This window comes from Triturus cristatus, chromosome 6 (assembly GCF_964204655.1).
Source record: "Triturus cristatus chromosome 6, aTriCri1.1, whole genome shotgun sequence".
Classification (NCBI taxonomy): Eukaryota; Metazoa; Chordata; class Amphibia; order Caudata; family Salamandridae; genus Triturus; species Triturus cristatus.
In genome coordinates, this window is record NC_140589.1 from 25932718 (window position 1) to 25958726 (window position 26009).

The window sequence follows — 26009 nt, forward strand, 5'->3', positions numbered from 1 at the left end:
CAACCCGTAACCTCACCCGCGTACGTATGGAGCGTACCCCCCATGCCAATAGTGTACATACGGACCGTACCCCCACCCCGTATGCATGGAGCGTACCCCCCACCCCAACAGTGTAAGTACGACCTGTACCCCACCCGCGTACGTATGGAGCGTACCCCCCACCCCAACAGTGTAAGTACGACCCGTACCCCCACCCCGTATGCATGGAGCGTACCCCCCCACCCCAACAGTGTAAGTACGACCCGTACCCCACCCGCGTACGTATGGAGCGTACCCCCCACCCCAACAGTGTAAGTATGACCCGTACCCTCACCCGCGTATGCATGGAGCGTACCCCCCATGCCAACAGTGTACGTACGACCCGTACCCCATCCGCGTACGTATGGAGCGTACCCCCCACCCCAACAGTGTAAGTACGACCCGTACCCCCACCCCGTATGCATGCAGCGTACCCCCACCCCAACAGTGTAAGTACGACCCGTACCCCACCCGCGTACGTATGGAGCGTACCCCCCACCCCAACAGTGTAAGTACGACCCGTACCCTCACCCCGTATGCATGGAGCGTACCCCCCACCCCAACAGTGTAAGTACGACCCGTACCCCACCCGCGTACGTATGGAGCGTACCCCCCACCCCAACAGTGTAAGTACGACCCGTACCCCCACCCCGTATGCATGGAGCGTACCCCCCACCCCAACAGTGTAAGTACGACCCGTACCCCACCCGCGTACGTATGGAGCGTACCCCCCACCCCAACAGTGTAAGTACGACCCGTACCCTCACCCGCGTATGCATGGAGCGTACCCCCCATGCCAACAGTGTACGTACGACCCGTACCCCATCCGCGTACGTATGGAGCGTACCCCCCACCCCAACAGTGTAAGTACGACCCGTACCCCCACCCCGTATGCATGGAGCGTACCCCCCACCCCAACAGTGTAAGTACGACCCGTACCCCACCCGCGTATGTATGGAGCGTACCCCCCACCCCAACAGTGTAAGTACGACTCATACCCTCACCCCGTATGCATGGAGCGTACCCCCCACCCCAACAGTGTAAGTACGACCCATACCCTCACCCGCGTATGCATGGAGCGTACCCCCCATGCCAACAGTGTAAGTACGACCCGTACCCTCACCCGCGTACGTATGGAGCGTACCCCCATGCCAATAGTGTACGTACGGACCGTAACCCCACCCCGTATGCATGGAGCGTACCCCCACCCCAACCGTGTATGTACGACACGTGCCCCCACCTCGTATGCATGGAGCGAACCCACACACGTGTATGTTCTAAGCGTACATATTGTGAAATAGGAGGGGTGTGTGCAGAGTCCTCCCAGCAGTGCCCAGAGACAGGAGGGGTGGGTGCCTAACACTCCCAGCAGTGCCCAGAGACAGGAGGGGTGGGTGCAGAGTCCTCCCAGCAGTGCCAGAGACAGGAGGGGTGGGTGCCTAACACTCCCAGCAGTGCCCAGAGACAGGAGGGGTGGGTGCAGAGTCCTCCCAGCAGTGCCCAGAGACAGGAGGGGTGGGTGCAGAGTCCTCCCAGCAGTGCCCAGACACAGGAGGGGTGGGTGCAGAGTCCTCCCAGCAGTGTCCAGACACAGGAGGGGTGGGTGCAGAGTCCTCCCAGCAGTGCCCAGACACAGGAGGGGTGGGTGCAGAGTCCTCCCAGCAGTGCCCAGAGACAGGAGGGGTGTGTGCCTAACACTCCCAGCAGTGCCCAGACACAGGAGGGGTGGGTGCAGAGTCCTCCCAGCAGTGCCCAGAGACAGGAGGGGTGTGTGCCTAACACTCCCAGCAGTGCCCAGAGACAGGAGGGGTGGGTGCAGAGTCCTCCCAGCAGTGCCCAGAGACAGGAGGGGTGTGTGCAGAGTCCTCCCAGCAGTGCCCAGAGACAGGAGGGGTGGGTGCAGAGTCCTCCCAGCAGTGCCCAGAGACAGGAGGGGTGTGTGCAGAGTCCTCCCAGCAGTGCCCAGACACAGGAGGGGTGGGTGCAGAGTCCTCCCAGCAGTGCCCAGAGACAGGAGGGGTGTGTGCCTAACACTCCCAGCAGTGCCCAGACACAGGAGGGGTGGGTGCAGAGTCCTCCCAGCAGTGCCCAGACACAGGAGGGGTGGGTGCAGAGTCCTCCCAGCAGTGTCCAGACACAGGAGGGGTGGGTGCAGAGTCCTCCCAGCAGTGCCCAGACACAGGAGGGGTGGGTGCCTAACACTCACAGCAGTGCCCAGAGACAGGAGGGGTGTGTGCCTAACACTCCCAGCAGTGCCCAGACACAGGAGGGGTGGGTGCAGAGTCCTCCCAGCAGTGCCCAGAGACAGGAGGGGTGTGTGCCTAACACTCCCAGCAGTGCCCAGAGACAGGAGGGGTGGGTGCAGAGTCCTCCCAGCAGTGCCCAGAGACAGGAGGGGTGGGTGCCTAACACTCCCAGCAGTGTCCAGACACAGGAGGGGTGGGTGCAGAGTCCTCCCAGCAGTGCCCAGACACAGGAGGGGTGGGTGCCTAACACTCCCAGCAGTGCCCAGAGACAGGAGGGGTGGGTGCAGAGTCCTCCCAGCAGTGCCCAGAGACAGGAGGGGTGTGTGCCTAACACTCCCAGCAGTGTCCAGACACAGGAGGGGTGGGTGCAGAGTCCTCCCAGCAGTGCCCAGACACAGGAGGGGTGGGTGCCTAACACTCACAGCAGTGCCCAGAGACAGGAGGGGTGGGTGCAGAGTCCTCCCAGCAGTGCCCAGAGACAGGAGGGGTGTGTTCAGAGTCCTCCCAGCAGTGCCCAGAGACAGGAGGGGTGGGTGCAGAGTCCTCCCAGCAGTGCCCAGAGACAGGAGGGGTGTGTGCAGAGTCCTCCCAGCAGTGCCTAGACACAGGAGGGGTGTGTGCCTATCACTCCCAGCAGTGCCCAGAGACAGGAGGGGTGGGTGCCTAACACTCCCAGCAGTGCCCAGAGACAGGAGGGGTGGGTGCCTAACACTCCCAGCAGTGCCCAGAGACAGGAGGGGTGGGTGCCTAACACTCCCAGCAGTGCCCATGGAACGCAAAGGGTGGAGTAGCCACAGATACCATGCCCACAAATGTCAGTCAGGTGCACAAAGACCCTGCAGTACATGTACCACATGTGTGCGAGGCTGGGAGTATACGCATGCATAGCGCCGAAAAGAAAACCTGTCCACATGAAGTCATGTCAATAGTCCACATACACAAGTACAATGACTACCAAGGATGCCACGAATGATGCAGGTGGAGACATCGCTCAGCATGCATGTGCAAAGTTGAAGGAGTCCGTCACACACCCAGCTAATGTACACACAGCTCAGCGCTAAATATTGGGAACACCCTGCAGGGAAGATGTCAGGGTACACAGAGGAAGGAATACACCTTGGGACAATTTCACCATGCAGTAACTGCTTACATGAACAGAGAAACCTAGCTAACACCGTGTGATGGCACACAGATACCAGGGTCCCCCCTATGACCAGCACACTACTACATTTCCCACACACCCAACGCATGATTACCACCCAAAATCCTGAAGCAGCCCCACCAACAGCAACATTAGAAAAGCAGTAGTGTTCAAAGGAAACAAAAATGGCTTTAATCAGCATGATCTTAAATAGTGTGTTCGTAGAAAGTTCAATATTTACAAAGCCCATAGGGCAGTCCATGAGTCACAGCTGGATGGGGAACACAGTGGGACGCGTGTCCCCTTGGCTTGCCTGCACAGTCAGACTCCTTCGTCTTCCACAGCGGGGAGGGCATCATGTGGGGAAAAAGGACCAGGCACCGCAGGGACAGGAGGGCGAAGGGTAGGCGTCGTGGGTGCAGGGATGGAGGACTCCACCACAGGGGGTGGGGCAGGGCCAAAGGCGGAGGCCAGGATCTCGCTGCACACCTTAGCAAGGTCCTCCAGCGTCTCCCCTGCACCCGAAGGAACCACAGGCCCCAAGGAGGGGGGGGGCGGAGGGATGGGTCGCAGCACCACTGGGGGAGGGTGTGGACGGGGGGGGACTCAACCACCCTGACCGGGGACTCCCTTGACCGCTTGCGGGGTGGTGTCACAGTGGGGCTCAGGGACAGAGCGGCCATGAAGGAGTCCTTGCCGGATATGTGGCCAGGAGAGCTGAGGGGAGGGGATTTGGAGGGAGTGGATTGGGTGGAATGCAGACTCCCACTCTGGCTGCGTGTCTTACGTTTGCCCCCCGACCCAGTGGGTGTGCCTACTTCACCCTGTGTGTGCGTGCCAGAAGGTGTGCGTATGACCTTCCCTGCTGGTGTGGTGCCTGAGTCTGTTGTGGTGGGTGCATGCTGACGTCTGGGTGTACGTGGGACAGGCATGGGAATGGGAAGTGTGGATGGGGCAGGGGTAGGGGGTGGGACGTAGCGCTGCAGGAGACCCACTGCTGCAGTCAGTGTCGAGTCTATGGACCTCAGCAACTGGCGTTGGTCAGCCTGCGACGAAAAAATGCCCTCCAAGTATGCCTCCATGTTGTTCAGCACTTGGCTGTGGCCATGGAGGACATTAAGGATCGCAGCCTGACCAACCTGCAACTGCCGCTGGATGTCCACAGACTCGGCATTGGCGGCAGCAGTGGAGACAGGGGCAGGGGGTGCGGTGCCTGGCAGGAAGGAGACATGTGGTGACCATGGACGTTGGGAAGGGACACGAGCAAGTGGGAGGCGGCTGATGGCAATGGAGGGGGCGGGGTGCGATGTTGTTCCGCTGTCAGCTGGTGGTGCAGCCTCCGCCCACTCGGAGAGATCATCCTCGGACCCGTCCGCTTCATATTCGGTGGTGCCAGTGGACAGGTCCTCGGCCTCACTCTCCTCCGCCTCTGTACCACTCAATGTGCCAGCCACGATGTCAACGCTGGCACTGGTGCTCGGTCCCTCCGCTCCGTCTGTGCTCATGTCTCCCTCCGTGTCCCCCGACGATGCTGTGGGCAAGGTGAAGAGACAGCCATTAATCACACACCTGTATACATATGTCACATGAGTCCAATCTACATAGGTTACAGTGCATAGCCTGCAAAGAAAGATCAGTAACATCTACAAAACAAGGTACAGATGTAGGGCATGCAACACACAGTTGGTTGACCCACCATGCCAATGAAAATCCATGGAGAGCATGACACAATAGCAAATGACATGAAATGGAGTTTGACATAGGAGCCAGGCCCTGGGGACAATCCAGCACTGCAGCTGCACCACACAGCGTTGCCGACAATAGGGATGAGGAGGGACCAAATCCATGAACTTGAGGCACATGCTGCATAGGTAATACTGAAAACATGCCCACCATGACTGGCTCACTGCACCTTGATTGTATGTCCAGACAAACATCACACACTGGCCAGACCTAGCAAGGAGAATTCTGGTTTTGACATGTAGGCTTGGCCCGCACCAACCACCCCCTACATGAGACAATTTGTTGAGACACAGGTGGCACTTACATCTCTTAGTCTGGGTGAAATACACAGGGGATGCATAAATGCAAGATTGGACGCCAAATACCCAAGGTGCGCCTGTCCAAATAATCATGTACAAATGGCCATCATCAGATGATTGTAACAAGACACACAGGCACTGGCCACTGTGACTATGAACAAGGAAAATCAGGTCAGGCTGTACAGTGGACACTTGTACTACATTTCACGTCAATATACATGGTGCCAGGGGACAATGGCACAGAGCACAACCTATGCTGTAGACACTGAGAGTGTCCACGTTTTGTGATGACACACATGACACCTAGGAAAATATGCCCCAGGGGACAGTAGTGGCAACACAACTCCATGGTCCTGAATGTGAATGACTGCAACACACGCCACCATCCCTGCACTATGCGTATCGCACACTCATGCACATCATGTCACAGGCCACAACATAGGACATGCGCGCTGTAAGGCATGACACTTGTGAGACTAACTCCCATGTCTGGACTCAGCATCAGTGCCAACTGACATGGAACCCAAATGTACTGAACTGGACAGGGCACAGGCAAGGTCCCCAAACCTGTTACACACCACCCCCACACATGATGCTACAGGCATAGTTCACGTGGAGAAAGCGCCAGCCTACATTACCTTGTGAAGGAGTGACTACACACAGACCAGGGAACACATTGCAAGGAGGGGAAGGGAGGCAGGAGAGTACAGCTATACTGTGGGTAACTGGATCTGCACAGCACCTTTAAACCCTGGCAGTGTATCCATGCAACTGTGCACTTACAAATGCTGGTGAAACACAATAAGCACACATGTACCTACCCCCTTCCTGCTGCTGCTTCTCCTGTAAGCGCCTCTCCAAGTCTGGAAATACCACTGGCAGCACACGCTTGTGGATGTGGGTCAGTCGGCGGCGCCCGCGGTTCTTATGGGTCTCAGGTGAGTCCCCCAGCAGGACCTGTGCGATCCTCCGCGTCCAGCACCGGATATCCTGCCAGCGTTTCCTCACCTGGGACAGGCGCCGCTTCCGACCATCCGCACTCCTCACGGCGCTGACGGCGGTCAGCCATATCTGCTCCTTGGCAGAGGCGCCTACCTGTGAGGATGAACAAGTGACACTACATCAATACACCTGGCACATGTCACAGGGACACATATTAGAACACATTTGCTGTTTACAACAAGGCATAGTATGCATCCAACGCATTGCACCTTTGTCATAGGGACATGATCCTCTGGGGCAGGGCAAAAGCAGTACGTGCCATTGAAAGGACACAGGTGGAATGAGGGCAACTACACAATCAATGATCCAGGCTCACACTGTGCATCACAAGCTACACCAGGATAATGTGCAGCACCTCTAAGCAGTCACATGCCACAGGCCACTGACGCTACCGCAGCAGAGTACACAGACACACACAGGCACAGGACATTCACCTGCCATTGCCAAATGCAGCGACATACCTCACTCTGCACATGTGCCACTAGACTGGGGGGGGGCTCACCGGTGTGGGGCTGGCTCTGCACGTCAGACACACAGCACTGCTCCCTGCTCACATCACATGGCCAGGGTATATCCATCCCTCATGCAGCTGGGGTGCTACACTCCACATATGCACCCACCCACATGACAGGGGACTTACACACACACCGATGTCCAGGGTACGAACACATCATGTGGACACTCTCAGCACAGGTACACAGAACTAACACACATCTGTGGGTACAGTCACCTGTCACACTGGGCTGACCACAGAATCACATGAGGACTGTAGAGGCTACATTCCCAGGAGGACAAGACAGGCAGAATGTGGCATGCACCATGCAGTGATTGTCACAGTAAACACCATGCTAGTGAGGACGGCAGACATGCACCACAGCATGCTCTGGCTGGGAGACATCAGGCATTCCCCCCCCTGGCACCCCCCCTACAGTACATAGCATGTGTGTCACACCTGGACACAATGCCAGAAGTCACAGTCACAAAAAAGGGACACAGTCTGTGCCAGTGGACTCTGCACTCACCTGATACCCTGGTCGCCCATACAGCATGGGGTACTGTGGGACGATCACATCCAGCAAAGCCAGGTTCTCCTCCAGGGTGAAAGGCTGTGACCTCTCCACAGACCTTGACATGGTTCCAGGGAATCAGTAGCAGCAGCTGGGTCGTGGAATACAAAGATGTGCAGGCAAGTGCTCCCTCATGGGACCTGGCTGCCTTATATCTGCCTTGCTGGCCTGTTTCATGCACAGGAGTACAGAGTGATTGGTCACTCACATTTGCATCCTATGTTTCCTCCAATCCCTTCAAACCTAGCACAGTCAGTGGGTTCTTATTGTGTTTTTTTCTTCAGCATGATGTCAACTCCACAAACACATTGCAACAAAGTAGATTCATTCCAACTGACTTCTGCTGTGCACCTTCCGGAACAAATTCAAACTTTAAACTTGGTCTCCATGACAACCAGCATGCATGTAGGCCTTTATACTTGTCCCTCATGTGTCCCCTATGTAATTTGGAGCTTCACACACAGGTACGGTGCGTTCCGGGGCCCTAGGGCACCCCAAATGCATATCAACGGCCCGTACAGGCGTGTGTACGCTCCGTACCACTATGGGTGTTCTCGCGTATGCGTACTCATGGTGGTACGGAGCGAACACACGCCTGTACGCTCACTATCACTATGAGTACGCATACGCGAGAACACCCATAGTGATAGTGAACGTACGCACGCGTGTACGGTCCGTACCACTATGGGTGTGCTCGCGTATGCGTACCCAGAGTGATAGTGAGCGTACAGGCGTGTGTACGCTCCGTACCACTATGGGTGTTCTCGCGTATGCGTACTCATGGTGGTACGGAGCGTACACACGCCTGTATGCTCACTAACACTATAAGTACGCATACGCGAGAACACCCATAGTGATAGTGAACGTACGGACGCGTGTACGGTCCGTACCACTATGGGTGTGCTCGCGTATGCGTACCCATAGTGATAGTGAGTGTACAGGCGTGTGTACGCTTCGTACCACTATGGGTGTTCTCGCGTATGCGTACTCATGGTGGTACGGAGCGTACACACGCCTGTACGCTCACTATCACTATGAGTACGCATACGCGAGAACACCCATAGTGATAGTGAACGTACGGATGCGTGTACGGTCCGTACCACTATGGGTGTGCTCGAGTATGCGTACCCATAGTGATAGTGAGCGTACAGGCGTGTGTACGCTCCGTACCACTATGGGTGTTCTCGCGTATGCGTACTCATGGTGGTACGGACCGTACACACACCTGTACGCTCACTATCACTATGGGTGTACTCGCGTATGCGTACTCATGGTGGTACGGACCGTACACACGCCTGTACGCTCACTATCACTATGAGTATGCATACGCAAGAACACCCATAGTGATAGTGAACGTACGCACGCACGCGTGTACGGTCCGTACCACTATGGGTGTGCTCGCGTATGCGTACCCATAGTGATAGTGAGCGTACAGGCGTGTGTACGCTCTGTACCACTATGGGTGTTCTCGCGTATGCGTACTCACGGTGGTACGGACCGTACACACGCCTGTACGCTCACTATCACTATGGGTGTACTCGCGTATGCGTACCCATAGTGATACGGACCGTACACACGTCTGTACGCTCACTATCACTATGAGTACGCATACGCGAGAACACCCATAGTGATAGTGAGCGTACGCACGCGTGTACGGTCCGTACCACTATGGATGTTCTCGCGTATGCGTACTCATGGTGGTACGGACCGTACACACATGCGTACGCTCACCATCACTATGGGTACACATACGGCAGCACTCCCATAGTGATACGGGAACGTACACAGGCCCTCTTTGCGAAAGTACGGTGGTTTTCACACATCACAGTGGTGACAGGCAGCACACAGGAAGGAATAGGGCTGACATACTTGTCCATGGATGGACATCAAGGCATTGTCTGGGCAGTACTACATGTGTGGGGCACAGGTGTGAAAGGCTGTGATGTGGCACATTACTCCTGAGTCGAGAAGGCACCAGATGTATGATGAGATGTGTACACATGTAATGTGTGACGGTGCAATGTGTTCCAGGCATGCCCTTGACTCCTTTGACGTGTGCACGTCGTACTGCACACTTGGGATGAGCGTCACTGGCATGGCACGGACAACAACACACGGAAGTGTCCCCTGAGGCCCGGTACAGGGGTTACCACACCTGACATGTCACTACCCACGGTGCACGATGTGACCATGTCATGTATGTGTGGGGGGTTCCCATTAGCTTGATATTGGAGCTCCCTCAAAAGCAGCAGCTGTTGCAGCAACCAACATGTGTCTGTGTGTAGATTGACATGGCACACTGTTCCGCACACCATGCCACATGTGGTATCGGATGTGAGGTGCGTATGTATGCATGGGACACGGAGTAGCGTAACAAGGACATGTCTGCATCCTTTCTATGAATGTGTGGTGAGTCATCACATGTACACCTTCATGGCAAGGTGTGTGGGCTGTCTTAGAGTAATGTCATGTGACCTGTGGCTCTAGTGTTCCGCTACCAGTCTCTGCAATCGACATCCTACTTCTGCTGATGTGTGGATGTATGTCACTCCTGTGTTGCGTCTGGCTGTTCACTTACACTAGGACACAGCTAATCCCATGCCATGGCATGTGGAGGTTCACAATCTCCATGTGTAGCTGGGTCTTGGTAGGAGTGTCACCTGGCAGCCATACGTATCCAGGGCATGTGGCACATACCTGACTCCGTATGTAGCATATGTGTATTGGCAGATTAACATGTGCTCAGTACAAATAAATTGTTGTTGTGGTGCACTCACTCTTCCTTGTCACTTCCAAATTACTGCAGAGCGCCGCCTCTTCCCCGACCAATTCCGGACTTGGCTGCCATGCGGGAGAATGACTGTATCCGGTGCTACCGCTACCCCCAACCGTTGATTCTGGAGTTGACGGCGAGACTGGCACCACACCTGCAACCGCTGCACAGGTATCCTACGGCACTGACACCCAAGCTGAAGGTAATGGCAGCCCTACATTTTCTTGCCACGGGTACCTTTCAAAATACCATAGCTCATGTTGGTGGCATGTCCCAGAGCATGTTTTGCCGTGTGCTGCATGATTTCTTAGAGGCCATGTTGATTCACCTGGATGACTTCATCCATTTCCCAACCCCTGAAATGTTGACTGGGGTCAAGCGTGGATTCTATGCCCTGGGAGGGATGCCCCATGTCATTGGGTCCATAGATGGGACACATGTGGCTTTGGTACCACCACAGGCACAGGAGGTAGCGTACAGGAATCGCAAGCACTACCACTCCATCAATGCCCTTGTGGTGTGTCTGTCCAACATGGTGATTTCACATGTCTGTGCTCGTTTTCCAGGATCAGCACACGATGCCTACATCATGAGGTGTAGCAGGATGCCTGAAATGATGACGCAGCTGCGCAACGAACGAGCATGTGTTGTTGGTGGGTACAGTCTGTCTGTCCTGTATTTTGCGTAGACTTCCAGCACGACCGCTTCTCCTGTCCTACTTATGTCCATGTGCTTTCCATGTAGGGGACGCTGGCTATCCCAACATGCCATGGCTGATCACACCTCTCCGCAACCCCATCACGCCGGCCCAGCTCCGCTACAACACCGCCCATGGCCGGACAAGGCGAGTGATAGAGAGGACATTTAGCCTCCTGAAGAGCCGATTCCGATGCCTCCACAAGACCGGCGGCGCCCTCCCATATGCCCCGGCGAAGGTCTGCAAAATCTTCATGGTCTGCTGCATGCTGCACAACATGGCAGTTGAGAAAGCTGTGCCACTCATCCTGGATCAAGATGATCAGGACCATCCACCCGTGGAGGACGAAGGGCTTGGCAATGGGGCTAGTGATGTGGAGGACGTGGTTCCGCAAGAGGACATCCGGACTCGGCTCATACGTGACTTCTTTGCTTAGTGGTGAGTTCCAGTGTCTGTGTGTGCACGCATTGGTCCCCGTGTGGCATGTGTTGCGATGTGTGTGTCCATCTGCATGTATGCCACGTGAGTCAGAGGTGTGTGTGGATGTGTCACTGGAGTGATGGTGGCAGTGATGTGTATTTCCCCAGTCATAATTGTGACCTGGCATGTTGTCATCCTTACATGTGTCGAGTACATGCACATGCAAGTGGCTGTGCTTTTTGTGGCTGACTTCTTGTGTGTCTCTCATCCCCAGGTACTTGCGCATGCCGTCTGCTGCTTGCATTGTTGTGGCACTGCTATTCCTCATGGACACGTCATCGTGTGCTGACTCAGCGTTACATGCACGGACAAGTTTGGAAGTCTCCTTAGGGTAAGGGATGCATCAGGGGTGTATTGGGTGTGGCAGTTGTTCACGATGTATGCACACTGCCCCTGTCGATGTTTGGTTCCTCTGCAGACATGTCGCATCACCATGGTACACATTACATGCAGCTGGGTACACCTGAATAGATGGTCAGACTTGTTGACAGTCATCAGTGATGGGATTGTGGAATGTGATGATGGCATCAATGTGTGTTACACTGCCCTCGGACACATACGGTTTGCCTTGGCTTGACATGCTGTGGGACTTCCACATCAGCGGATCAATGGTGTATGGCAGTCTCTCCGTGAGCAGCAGGGGGTGTTTAGCTGTTAGCCGACACTTGTGTGCCAGTTCCATGGCTATCACGCATTTGGGCTGCAGAAGGGGGGTTCCAGTGTTGGACCCACATGTTACTCCACATGACCCGTTCATGTGTACTCCGAGTTGCCTCTGCAATCCCGAATACATGACTAATAAAGGTGTCCCTATGCCTCCAAGGTGCCTCTTCTCAGTCAATGCTGGTGTGTTGCCACGGTGCATCCGGCATGTCTGGCATGGTTTTCCGTGATAGTGGCTATGTGTCTATGTGTCGAGTAGAAAGATGCAAGCTGTTTGTGTGGGATTAGACTGTGTATTGTGCATGTAGTCAATGACTGTGTGGGTATTGTGACATGTGCCATCCCCATGCATCCAACGTTGGCCAGGCCACCATTCACTGCATCCACCTGACTCAAGCTTGCAGGACATGGTTCTGCCACCTGTCCACACATACCTGGGTGCCCCCCAGGACACTCCACATGATCCCTGACCTCTGCGCATGGCTGTCGCTGTACTCAATATGTCTGTCGGCACGGTTGTGCGGCCACCCCCTCAGCTGGTTGGGCCCATCACGGGTGTGTATGGTGCTCCATGTCTGTCTTGCCTAATACAATGTGACCCATGTGTGTCCTGTGCCAGACTCCGGCCCCAGGGTGTGGATGGTTGAAGTCAAATGAGAACTCAGGCATAGTTAGACTTTACAAGACACATGTAAGGTAATAATGCAATCAGTAGGCATCTTCTCTTTATGGTGTGACTTTTTATTTTGGTTGGGGTAGGGGGGGGTTTGACATGAGGGGCTTTCCGGGTGTGTGGAATCCAAAGTTCACTAGGGGAGTTGGTGTCCTTGCCATTGAAATCCTCAGAGTCCATGCCACAGTCTTTGTCAACATTGGTCAGACAGTGACCAGCAAGTCCATGTGGCAGAGAATGTCTTTTGATGCTGTGCTGCTGTTGCTCCAGTGGGCCAGGTGCCAGGCCAGGTGTCCTGGGAGATGGTGCTGTTGCGCCGACCCTCACGGTCTTTTCCGTGGACGACCCGCCCTCCTGCGGGGACCCTCAGAAGCAGGCCGTGACGATGTTTGGGATGCTCCATCGGATGTCTCTTCCTCCTCCTCATCCCTCCCTGTGGGTGGTGATGTTCTACGCCTGCTGGCACAGGGAGGGTTGCCCATGTTGTTGGCCATCCGACGGAGTGTACTGTGAATTCCCGTGAATACCATCACGAGCTCAGCCTGTCTGTCCTCCATCCTCCGTTGGTGTTGCAGTAGACAGGCATGTTGCTCCGCATGTTGCTGGGCCTGCTGGGTCTTGATCCCCTCGAGGATGGACACAACCTGGGCCATGCCCGTGGTGTCCTGCCGGTATGTGTCCAGGATGTTTCGGACATGGGAATATACCGGTTCCCCAGCCAACTGGTCAGGCTGGCGCCTCCGCCGTCCTCCACTCCCACCACCCCTGCCCACTTGCACCTGGCCTGCCCTTGTGGGCACATCAGGTCTCCGGGACCCCTGAGGGGTGGCATTTGCGTTGTCGCCTGCCTCCTCCTGGGTGCCCGGGACACCGTGTCCCTCCTGGCGAGCCTGGCTGCATTGTGGTAGTGGGGCAGGGATCCTGGGTGTCTCCTGGGATGTGGCAGGAGTGGGGGTGGTGGTTGGCCCAGTTGTACCTGACGCAGGTGCTGCAGGTCGTTGGACACCAGAGGGGCCAGGTTGGTCGGGCCGGGTTCGTCCACAGAGTGGTGAGAGTCGTCGCTGCCGGTGGCTCCGTCATCCCACCGAACCGGGTCCTGTGAGTCTTCCCCCCCCAGTGTTGGGGGGTGATCCACGACGTTGACCTGTGTGTGAGAGAGACAATGTTAATTTTGTTCCATGCAACATCCATGTTTCATTGTTTTCAAAGTTGGCACATTTCCTCTGGGAATATGGATATGTCTTGCATTCCACTGACAGTGCACTTGTGCATGGGTATGTCCCTTGGCCACAGCTTTTGAGACTTTACCTATGTGTGGCACAGTCTTACTTGCTGCGTCAATTGTGACAGCAGTCAGCAGTGGAGTGGGCAGGTGTGGCGAGCCATGCATTGGCGCCTTCCGTGTAGCACTGTAGGTGTGCACATGGAGTGGTTCCACATACTTATATGATGTAGGTAGCTGTCATTGTGCTGGTGCACAGGTTGTGACATGGCCCTGTGTTTTGCCATGGAGAAGAGGGGGGGTTCTGGCACTGGCCACCCTTGTCTACATGCACGCAGTCCACCTGCTGAGGAGCAGACATCCCCACACCCCACAAGGCTGATTTGCTCTCCCTGTGTGTCCCTTTCTCACTCCCTCTCTGTCCCCCTCTCCCTCCCTCCGTGTGTCAGCCTCCTCCCTCTGTCCGTCTCCCTGTGTCTCCCTCCCTCTCTCTCCCCCTTTCCCTCCCTCCGTGTGTCAGCCTCCTCCCTCTGTCCGTCTCCCTGTGTCTCCCTCCCTCTCTCTCCCCCTGTCCCTCCCTCCGTGTGTCAGCCTCCTCCCTCTGTCCGTCTCCCTGTGTCTCCCTCCCTCTCTCTCCCCCTCTCCCTCCCTCCGTGTGTCAGCCTCCTCCCTCTGTCCGTCTCCCTGTGTCTCCCTCCCTCTCTCTCCCCCTCTCCCTCCCTCCGTGTGTCAGCCTCCTCCCTCTGTCCGTCTCCCTGTGTCTCCCTCCCTCTCTGTCCCCCTCTCCCTCCCTCCGTGTGTCAGCCTCCTCCCTCTGTCCGTCTCCCTGTGTCTCCCTCCCTCTCTGTCCCCCTCTCCCTCCCTCTGTGTGTCAGCCTCCTCCCTCTGTCCGTCTCCCTGTGTCTCCCTCCCTCTCTGTCCCCCTCTCCCTCCCTCTGTGTGTCACCCTCTGTCACCTCAGCCCAGCTTCCTGAGCACAGACTGTTAGCAGATCTTTGAATGGCCCTTGGATTGTTGATGTGAGTTTGTTTCTGATCTCCAGGCACCCATTGGGTGTAGTGTGTGTGTCTGCACTGCTGCTGTGGTGGTGTGTGCTGCCACTCTTTCACAGTGTTGGCTGTTCATTAGCTGCTGTCATGTGCAAGAACGTGCCGTCACCCCCATGTGTTGATGCAAGGCGTCCGCCATTTGCTGGCGAGTCTTTCCTGTGTGGGGACACACTGTTTGTCTGGCTGTGACCTAGGCCATATGGGCAGAGGGCATTGTTTTCTGCTTCTGAGTTGCACTATGTGATTTTTGGGGCCCACACTACCGCCATCCGGGTTACCGTGTCTTGTGTTGGTGTTTTCTGTGGCCTGTGACTTGACATTGTCCAGCTGGGTGCATGGGGCATGGTGGCGCTAGTGGCATGTGCGTGTTCATGGAGTGTGGTTGAGTCATGCGATAGCTTGGGGGGGTTGCGTGCCTGTTTGTGAGTTTGGTTGTGGATGACGTTCCCCCCATGTGAGGTGAGTTGTTTGTGTACTCACCCGGGTCTCGGAGTCCGTCTAATCCGTCCACTGCCACCACCGGCAGTATGGCCATCACCCTCTCCTCCCAGGGATGGTATTCTACGCGTCTGCGGAGCGGCCCTCCTCCAGTGACGTTGGCCTGGTTGTGTTCGTCCGTCATTTTGGCTCGGACCCTCCTCCGCAGATCGTACCACCTGGCTTGGCATTCATGCCTGGTCCTTCTGGTGTCCGCAACAGCATTCACAGCATCGACGATGGTCTGCCACATGGATGTTTTTTCTGAAATGCTGGTCTGTCTGACCAATGTTCCAAAGAGGTGTGGCTCAACTCTGAGGATTTCATCGACAAGGACCTCCAACTCTCGGCTAGTGAACTTTGGATTCTTGTTAGTGGGCATGGTGAGGGGTGTGGGTGTGGATGGGGGGGTGTGGATGGTTGTGGGTGTGTGGGTGTGGTTGTGCAGGTGTGTGTGTGAATGTGATGTGGGGGTGTTTGTGAAGGTGTGTGTGTGAAGGTGTGCAAGTGTAAGGTGTGGTAAAGCTTCTAGTATGGTGCTGTAGGTTGTCTGTGGGGTCTGGCAGCAGTGAGTCTGTTGCAAAGGCTCATGGTTTGTGTGTGTGGGCCCTTTTTATTGGTCCATTGGTGGGTGTGGCTGTGTTTGAACTTTGGGTGGGTGTGTTATAAGGAGTGGTTGTGTTTTGGGCCTCTGTTTTGGATTTTGGCAGTTGCAGGTCAGTGATTGTGTTGTTTTTGAGCTTGTTGGACATGTTTAGTGGCTTTGTGCCATTCGAATGGTGTATTCTTGTGTTGTTTTGCTTTGTCCTGGTTGTGTACGTGCGTTTTTAGCGTGTGTACGGTGTGTAATTCGGGCATTTTCTTGTACAGTGCTGTCCTTGTGTCTGGCTTGGTACGACTCGTACATGCGCGATGTTGTGTGAAGGTGCTGGTGTTGGGGCCTGGGGTACGCTCCATACGTCCACGGGTGAGGGTACGGTTCGTACATACACGGGGGGTATGACACGTACACGGGTGGGGGTACGACTCGAATGTACACGGGTGTACATACACGGGTGGGGGTACGACTCGAATGTACACGGGTGTACATACACGGGGGGTACAACACGTACACGGGTGTACATACACGGGGGTGCGACACATACACGGGTGTACATACACGGGTGGGGGTACGACTCGAACGTACACGGGTGTACATACACGGGGGTACGACACGTACACGGGTGTACATACACGGGGGTACGACACGTACACGGGTGTACATACACGGGTGGGGGTACGACACGTACACGGGTGTACATACACAGGTGAGGGTACGACTCGAACGTACACGGGTGTACATACACGGGGGGTACGACACGTACACGGGTGTACATACACGGGGGTGTGACACGTACACGTGTGTACATACACGGGTGGGGGTACGACACGTACACGGGTGTACATACACAGGTGGGGGTACGACTCGAACGTACACGGGTGTACATACACGGGTGGGGGTACGACTCGAACGTACACGGGTGTACATACACGGGGGTATGACATGTACACGGGTGTACATACACGGGGGGTGCGACACGTACACGGGTGTACATACACGGGTGGGAGTACGACTCGAACGTACACGGGTGTACATACACGGGGGGTACGACACGTACATGGGTGTACATACACGGGTGGGGGTACAACACGTGCACGGGTGTACATACACGGGTGGGGGTACGACACGTACACGGGTGTACATACACGGGTGGGGGTACGACTCGAACGTACACAGGTGTACATACACGGGTGGGGGTACGACTCGAACGTACTCGGGTGTACATACACGGGAGGTACGACACGTACACGGGTGTACATACACGGGGGTACGACACGTACACGGGTGTACATACACGGGGGGTACGACACGTACACGGGTGTACATACACAGGTGGGGGTACGACACGTACACGGGTGAACATACACGGGTGGGGGTACGACTCGAACGTACACAGGTGTACATACACGGGTGGGGGTACGACTCGAACGTACGGGGGCTGGGGGGGTGTTGGGCACGTATGCGGGCACATGTCGCCATGGTTGCTATGGGAGTTCGGTGCGGACGGTGTTTTTTCCATACAGTTGTAACATCGGACGCACGGGATGGATCGTGATTCCGCGGTCGGACTTCACTTTTCACATTTGTACGGTAAATCGTCCGGGGACGTGTCGGACACAATTTCCGACCCGAGGACGTGTGGGGAATTATTCCCAATGCGATTCGTATGGTCTTTTTCCCATGCAAATCGCAATTGGCAGTTTGTACGGCACTTGTACGATTCGTACGGTAAAAAGACCGGATACAAGTCGTACGGGCTATTTTTTTACCGGATCGTGATCGGCACCTCTGTATTTTCCTTGGCCAGATTTATGGATTTTAGCTGCAGGTGTAGGCGCACAAGAAGATTGTTATGTTGTGGGCCCCAGGCCCGCAGGACTAGTAAATAAATACACTTAAACTAGTATGTGGTACTAGAAACTAGCCACAAGCACATGCGCTTGCATCTTTTCATTGGTAGAGTTACCTGACCGGTGACACCTGTATTGGGTAGGTGTGGTGTGGTGTGGTGATAAAAGCCAGCCCTCTAGGAGTGGCTGGTTAAACCACTAGAATGTGTCCAGCAGGACACTACAGAGATAAAGCAATGTGCTCCTTCTTACCACAAGTAAATCAATCAATCATGGACTTATAAAGCATGACTACTCACCCGTGAGGGTCTCAAGGGGCTGGGGGGGGGGAGGGCTGGCTCTGCAGTTCAGTCGAACAACCAGGTCTTGAGGTCCTTCCTGAATTGCGGCAGTGATGGTGATTGCCTGAGATACAGAGGAAGGGGGTTCCAGGTCTTTGCAGCCTGGTAGGGCAAGGATCTTCCTTCAGCTGTGGTATTACGGATCCGTGGGATGGTGGCCAGGGCCATTTGGGGGGAGAAGAGTTGTGTGGTGGGGGTGTGGATGGAGAGGTGGTGGCTGAGGTATGCAGGTCCGGCGTTGTGGGGGGCTGGGTAGGCGTGCATGAAAAGCTTGAAGGTGATTCTCTTCTTGACAGGTAGTCACTGAAGGTCTCTCAGGTGACCGATGATGTGGTTGCAGCGTGGGATGCTCAGGATGAGTCTGGTGGCGGCGTTCTGGATGGTATGCAGTTTCTTTTGGAGTTTCTGAGTGGTGCCGGCATAGAGTGTGTTGCTGTAGTCGATTCTGCGGCTGACGAGTGCATGTGTGACCGTTTTCCTGGACTTGGTGGAGATCCTCTTGAAGATCTTACAAAGGTTGGCGGAGCGTGTGAAAGCAGGTGGGTGTGACAGCATTGAGTTGGCGGTTCATTGAGAGCGAGGAGTCCAAGATGATACTGATGTTGTGTGCGTGGTCCATGTATGATTATTGCCTTATAGTGACTCGAGCTACATTGTAGAGGAAGCGGGCATAAAGATTGTAGACCTTGACAATCACCTTTTCCCCACGCCGAAGGAACTTGTGGGTTGGAATTATCACCACGTGTAAAGTATGTACTATTTTGGCTCATTGAATATCTGGAGTATATGATTATTTGGCCATAGGAACTTTCAGTATGGGAACAGGGGTGGGAGCACACTACTTCACCTCTCAGCAAGGTTCGCCCCTGGCATTATGGTAAATGCAGTTTCAGTTACTTGCTTGTTTCAAGAGTATTCAAGTGTTTTGCCAGAGTTGGCGCAGATGGTGCTGATCTCTAGACACGTGTTTCTGGTTCTTTAACCGTCATCAGTAGAGATTACAGTCTTTCAAATTTGGGGTTGGCTGAGTAGGCTGCCAACATCTTTCTCAGGTCAGGTACCTCTAACTGGCGCGCGGGTGCTTCTTCCACGAGCTCGTCAGCTCAATGACTCACGGGAGTACTATTAAACAGAAACAGGGGTGGGAGCACACCGCTTCATCCTCCAGCAAGGTTCGCCCCTGGCATTATGGTAAATGCAGTTTCAGTTACTTGCTTGCTTCAAGAGTATTCGAGTGTTTCGCCACAGTTGGCGCAGATAGTACTGATCTCTATCTGATCTTTTTTTGTTCTCAAAAACATTCAAGGTTTGTGCTACTTAAGCATTTTTTGAATAATGGGTGTTTTTCTGGCACTCATGGGTGACGTATTTTGGTTCTGTTTGGAGTTGACATTTCTATTCATTAGTGCAAGTAACAGGCTGCGATAGCCTCACATTAGAGCCTTAAAGAGCACATAACACATAATAGTGGGTAATTTGACCTCTTGAATTCATATGTGCACCAGACCTTCTTTTTGTGTTTTCACGTGTTGCGGTGTAAGGGTATTGAGATCATGGTGGAATATTGCATGACCATGATATGTTATGAGAAGGATTGCCATATTTGTGGTTGCTTCACGGTGGAGGCTTTTTTACAGAACTGTATAAAAGATGTACAGGTGCTGACTATGGTAAACATACATAATATCGAATAAAAAATATCGACAGGACAGAATATCGAGTTTTTAATATAGAATGGACAGAATATCGAATTACCAAAATATAGTGGTGAAGAATATCGAAAATCAGGTAAGAAATATCGATTTAAATAATATAGAAGTAAGTAATATCGACATTCATAATATAGTTGTTAAAAATATCGATTTTTTTTATAGTGTTTTAAGTGTTAGTATATGTGTTAAAAGTATGTATTAATTTTGGAATGTATGTTTGATTATTTTTAAAGTAATGAATTTTAGGTTATTTAATTTTTGTGTAATTTAATTCCGTAGCGGGTTGTGGGTTTATAGGGGATTAGGGTGGGAAGTAATTTAATTATAGTACATTAAATAATAATTTTTAGGAATAATTAATTATTTTTAATTTAATTTTGAGTTTTATTTCTGTAGCGGGTTGTGGGTTTAAGGGGAATAGGGTGGGAAGTAATGTAATTGTTATTAGGTAATTATTAATTGGTATTGAAAATTAATTGGTTGTTGAATAATAATTAATTGGTAAATAATTGTTATTAATTGGTAATTAATTTGTAATAATTGTTTAATTGATAATTATGTTAATTGTATTAATTTATTATTTGTAGCGGGTTGTGGGTTTATAGGGGAATATGGTGGGAAGTAATTTAATTGTAAATAATTAATTATTGAAATAATTTTTGTATATTGATAATTAATTTATTATTAATTAATTAATTATTAATTGGTATTAATTGTATTTATTATTTGTTATTGGAAATTATTTGGTTGTTAATTAATTATTAATAGGTAATTAATGAAAAAATAAATTATTGGTATTTATAATTAAATAATTATTAAATATTGTGTGATTGGTATTTAATTTTAATACTTTTTTGGTAGTAATAAGTAATGTATTTTTAATAAAATATTAAATTATTATTTTCACTACTATTGCACTCACTGGAGTGGGAATAATAAAATGTACCCTCCCGCTATCCAACGCTTTCCCTACTGTTGCACTCTCTGGAGTGGGAATAGTAATTTTTACCCCTACGCTATCCAACGCTTTCCCTACTGTTGCATTTTTTGGAGTGGGAATAGTAATTTTTACCCCTACGCCATCTGACGTTTTCCCTACTGTTGCACTCACTGGAGTGGGAATGGTAAATTTTGCCCTCCCGCTATCCAACGCTTTCCCTACTGTTGCACTCTCTGGAGTGGGAATAGTAATTTTTACCCCTACGCTATCCAACGCTTTCCCTACTGTTGCACACTCTGGAGTGGGAATAGTAATTTTTACCCCTACGCTATCCAACGCTTTCCCTACTGTTGCACTCTCTGGAGTGGGAATAGTAATTTTTACCCCTACGCTATCCAACGCTTTCCCTACTGTTGCACTCTCTGGAGTGGGAATAGTAAATTTTACCCCTCCGCTATCCAATGCTTTCCCTATTATTGCACTCTCTGGAGTGGGAATAGTAATTTTTACCCTCCCGCTATCCAACGCTTTCCCTACTGTTGCACTATCTGGAGTGGGAATAGTATTTTTTACCCTCCCGCTATCCAACGCTTTCCCTACTATTGCACTTACTGGAGTGGTAATAGTAAATTTTACCCACCCGCTATCCTACGCCAAAAATATTGAATATTTTTAATTAATATTACGTTAATATATGTATTATTTTTTTTTTACTTACATTAATTATTTATTAATGTTAAAGTTATTTAAGTATTTTAAAGTATGTTTCAGTTAATTATATGTATTATTTCATTAATTTTACATTACTTTTAAGACATTTGAAAAATTTGATATTTTGACTAACTATATTTTTTACAACGATATTTTGGATTCTATATTTTTGTACTTACCTGTTTGGAGATAGGCATTCGATATTTTGGCATTCTATATTTTTTCCTCTATATTTTGGTAGGTCGATATTCTCCTTCTCGATATTTTGTCAGTGATCCGCTGACTATACAACATTAGTGATTGCATGTTATGTTTTTTACATACCCTTGAAAAAGCCACGTCTGTATACAAAACAAGAAGCGGCAAAACACGTGTTGGCTTTTGATCTGGCTCACAAATCTGAAGAGACTACAAAAGAAAATAAAAGAATCAAGTTTCTATTGTGACTTGTGTTTACATTTGCATTGACATACTACTGCCACTGCTGTCATTTCGCTGTACAATTCCCTTTTAACGTGTGCTAGGGATTCGAAGCACTGAAGTTGCAGCTTGAGCCGCAGGATTTGGGGAGGTAGGTGGTTCTCCCCACCCCTTTAGCACCGTACCTAAATAGACAGATCATTAGATACTTGGTGGGAATAACCGTTGGGCACCTTTCCCTATACTCAATACCACCGACTCTTCAGTCTATACAGCTGGCCTTCTTGGAAGGCTGTTTGCCTGAGGGTTTCTTGAGGGGGGCCAGTGTGTTGGTGCAGTCGGAGATCCAGCAGTGGACTGTTGGCATCAATGAATGTCTGTGGTGGGGTCTTGCTGAGGGAGGTGGTCAGCTGGTTTTCAATGACCTTGTTCCAGCTTCTGCGGGGGTCGCAGTAGGCGTTGTGACATACGGTGGGTTTGGTGAAGGAGAAGTGGACGCAGTGATGGTCAGTCTGGTGTGGATCTGAGGTGGGGCTGATGGAGATGTTGCTGCATGCGGAGAATATGGGGTCAATCATATGTCCTGCTGAGTGGGTTGGCATTGTGACCAGTTGTTTGAGGTTCTCCAGTAGGGATGAGGTGTTGTGGTCTTTGAGGTTGTCCAGGTGCAAATTGAGGTCACTGAGGAAGATGTAGTCTGTTGAGGTGAGAGCATGGTGAGTGATGAAGTCGGCTATGGCATCGCTGAAGGGTGGGCAGGGTCAGGGAGGTCTTTAGACGAGGGTGCCGCGGAGTGTGGCATTAGGGTTGGTCTGGAAGTAGAGCTGCTCCTTTCGTGTAAGTGGTCGTCAGAGCTAGTTGTGAGGCAGAGGGGGGCTTTGTGTATGATGGCGATGCCTTTTCCCGGTCAGTTGGCGTGGTCCTCGTGGATGATAAAACATTCCCTAAGCCTGATTTACTGCACATTGGAAATGGTAGCACATCTTTCTTGTCTCAGCAGGACTTGGGGATCGCAACCCCAGAATATTGTGGACCCTTTGTACCCTCTATTCTAGTTGGTTGTATCCTCCTCCTGGTCAACGGCACCATAAAAATAAGATGGGAGCCCCAGGCACCCCCTGCACTTCTTACATGGAGGCAAACATTAGAATACTGGGCAGAGGCAGAGAGTAGCGTTCTCCACAGGGAGGGAAACAAGGAGACTGCATACACCACCTATAGCAGCATCCTAGGACCACCCAGTACGGACTGTACAAGACCATGGTAACGATAATGGGCGCCCATCTTGAACCCCCCCGCCCCTCAATAGTTTACCTAGAGCTTGTAAGACACGCAGGCACAGAAACATGACTATCACCTTAGGCTTACTACATTGTTCCATTCAACCCCTTTTAGGTCTGGAAGATCTACTGAATTCACTCGTACCGCTCTGAGATAACCCTGATGCTAGCTTGGGCGGTTCCCGGAGTCCCTGCTGAGCCATAGATGTGAACTTACAAAAGCTCTTATCACAGGCTTGTCCTAGTTATGGGCCATGGATCAGAGGATGCGACAGAGGGAGGGGGGAGAGGGAGCTGGCTTGGTTTTCAAGAGTTTTGGTTGTAACCCTTCAAGCTATGTTTATTATCAGAGTTTATTCCTTCTGTGTTGCATGTTGGATGCCTCATAATGATCACCCTAATGTATTATACATTGCATATCTTTTACTATGTTCATCGATCACACTACATTACTATATGTATCAATTTAATCTTTAAAAGTTTTGATAATTGTATGCAGCCGGCAGGGGTGTAACAGAGACCTCCGAGGTGCGGGGGCCCCTACACCGTTCACTTCAAAGGGGGATCCCTCAGGATTTGTTACGCCACTAGTACCTGGTAGTGGTCTTAAAGCTAACCCTGGGCGGACAACTACGCTACGCTCGCGATGTTTGCGTAGTTTGTGCTACTTCGCGCTACGCGAATTGCACGTAGCACAGTGCAAAAACGTGTTTCGTAGCGTAGTTGGCATTTTTTGCTCGCTCGCGGTCCTCAACGTCAAGTTGGCGACCGAGGGCGAGCAAAATGACATCCCGGCGAGTCTTTTTCCTTCGTTCGCGATCAGCAATATCAAGTTGCCGATCGCAAGCGTGGAAAAGAAACCTCCCGGCGAGATTCTCAACGCGAGAAGGTCAGGTTTCTCATTGCGAGTGGTCGTGTATGCTCGTGATCGCTCGCGGTGAGAAACTACCAGTCCGCGTTGAGAAAGCTGCCGCTCGAGTGCGGACAAGCATCCGGCACTGTGCAATCATCGTGAACAGCGCTCTACGCAGTTCGCGTAGTGCTACGCGTATCTCGCGTTGTGCGAAGTGCACTTTGCGTAGCTACGCATAGCGCTACTACGTGAACTATGCCCAGGGTTACTTAAAGCAGCAACGTCATCAATAGACTCTCAGGAAACTCTGGGCACCTTGTGTAAAATTATGACCCACCAAAAAAATATTATTGTTAGGATTACATTTTTTGGCAGGAGTTTTATTAATGGATGCAAATACATCGCATGCCATTACAACGCGGTTGTTACAATGACCGCGTTGTTACCTTGCGATCCAGTACATCACAAGTCGTTACAATGACTTGCTGTAGGGGGAGCAGTGGACTTAGGAATAGTATTATTTACTATTCCTACTCCAGTTTGCACAACAGCAGGGAAGGTGTTGGATTGTAAATCCAACACCAGCGTGCCCCCTACAGGAAGCCGTTGAAACAACTTGCGATGTAATGGTACGCGTGGTAACAACGCAGTCGTTGTAACTACCGCATTGTAAAGATACCGCATTGTGGAGACAGCATTGTAAATGCTGCTTCCCTCACCCTCCCCAGTGTGGACATTGACGACTTCTAAAGGAAGTGTTTTCGAAATGCTCCTACCGTCTGAACCTGTACTGTGCAGCAAAAGTGCTTTTTACTTTTTCGAAGTGAAAGTGTCACCATCAGTTGCCTCCAAATACGCCTCAAAGGCTCCCGGACACTGTGGCCAATCCAGTGGGAGAGCACCTGGAACAATGAGAAACGGTGGAGGAGCCCGTATCTTCTTCAGGAAGGCACCCCGCGTGGGTGAGCTGCTACTTACAGAATAAACACCACAAATGTGCGTGAAATATAAGAATAAACAGAAAACTAGAGAAATGCTGTTAAATACAAAAGCTGCAGCAGTTCCAATAATGCAGGTGTGCCTGTCACTGGTAGCGCAGCCCGATGCACTATATCCATTATAAACACAGGTGTGCCTGTCACCGACACTGCAGGTAAAGAGGTGACTGGAGTCTTATAACGTGTTGTCCAGTGGCGGAAATGGGAGGCTTCCCAACTCTCGGAAATGGCTGCCAATAACATCATAGGACATGGTGTTTCTACAGTTGGTTGGGGATATCTTTCATCCCAACCCTTAAAGATATCTGTAAAACGTTCCACACTTTGAATTAGCACAAATGTTCGACATACCATGAACCCATCAAAGTGAGAAGGTAAATTTGTGAGTAAGGGCGTCTGGGAAATGGTCATTGTATGCGGACCGTGTTCCATCACAGTAGGCCTTCAATCTTACCCTTGTCCCGGTCCAGCGCGACCAGTTGCCCGCGGGTCTAGCTAAGCGCTTTTTGTCAATATTTTTAAGTCCAAACTTAAAAAAATTCAAAACTCCAGTTCAACTAAAGTTTTTTTTTTGTCATTTTCATGTCATTTTATACATTAACATTTTCTCTATTGGTGTGTGATTTTTCTTGTATTATGTTTTCACTAAATTACAGTTGGAGTACTGCATAAATACTTTACACATTGCCGCTACCTTAACCCTGACTGTTCTGTAGCTACTGGGGGATGGGGGGTTGAGCACAGGTTTCATAA

At 51.8% G+C, this 26009-nt stretch overlaps 1 protein-coding gene across 2 annotated transcripts in view; it reads left to right on the top strand.

Moving 5' to 3' along the window:
* The window catches only part of LOC146813671 (solute carrier family 22 member 7-like), a 482730-nt gene that overhangs the window by 229210 nt on the left and 227511 nt on the right, over nt 1-26009 (top strand). The window lies entirely within an intron of this gene.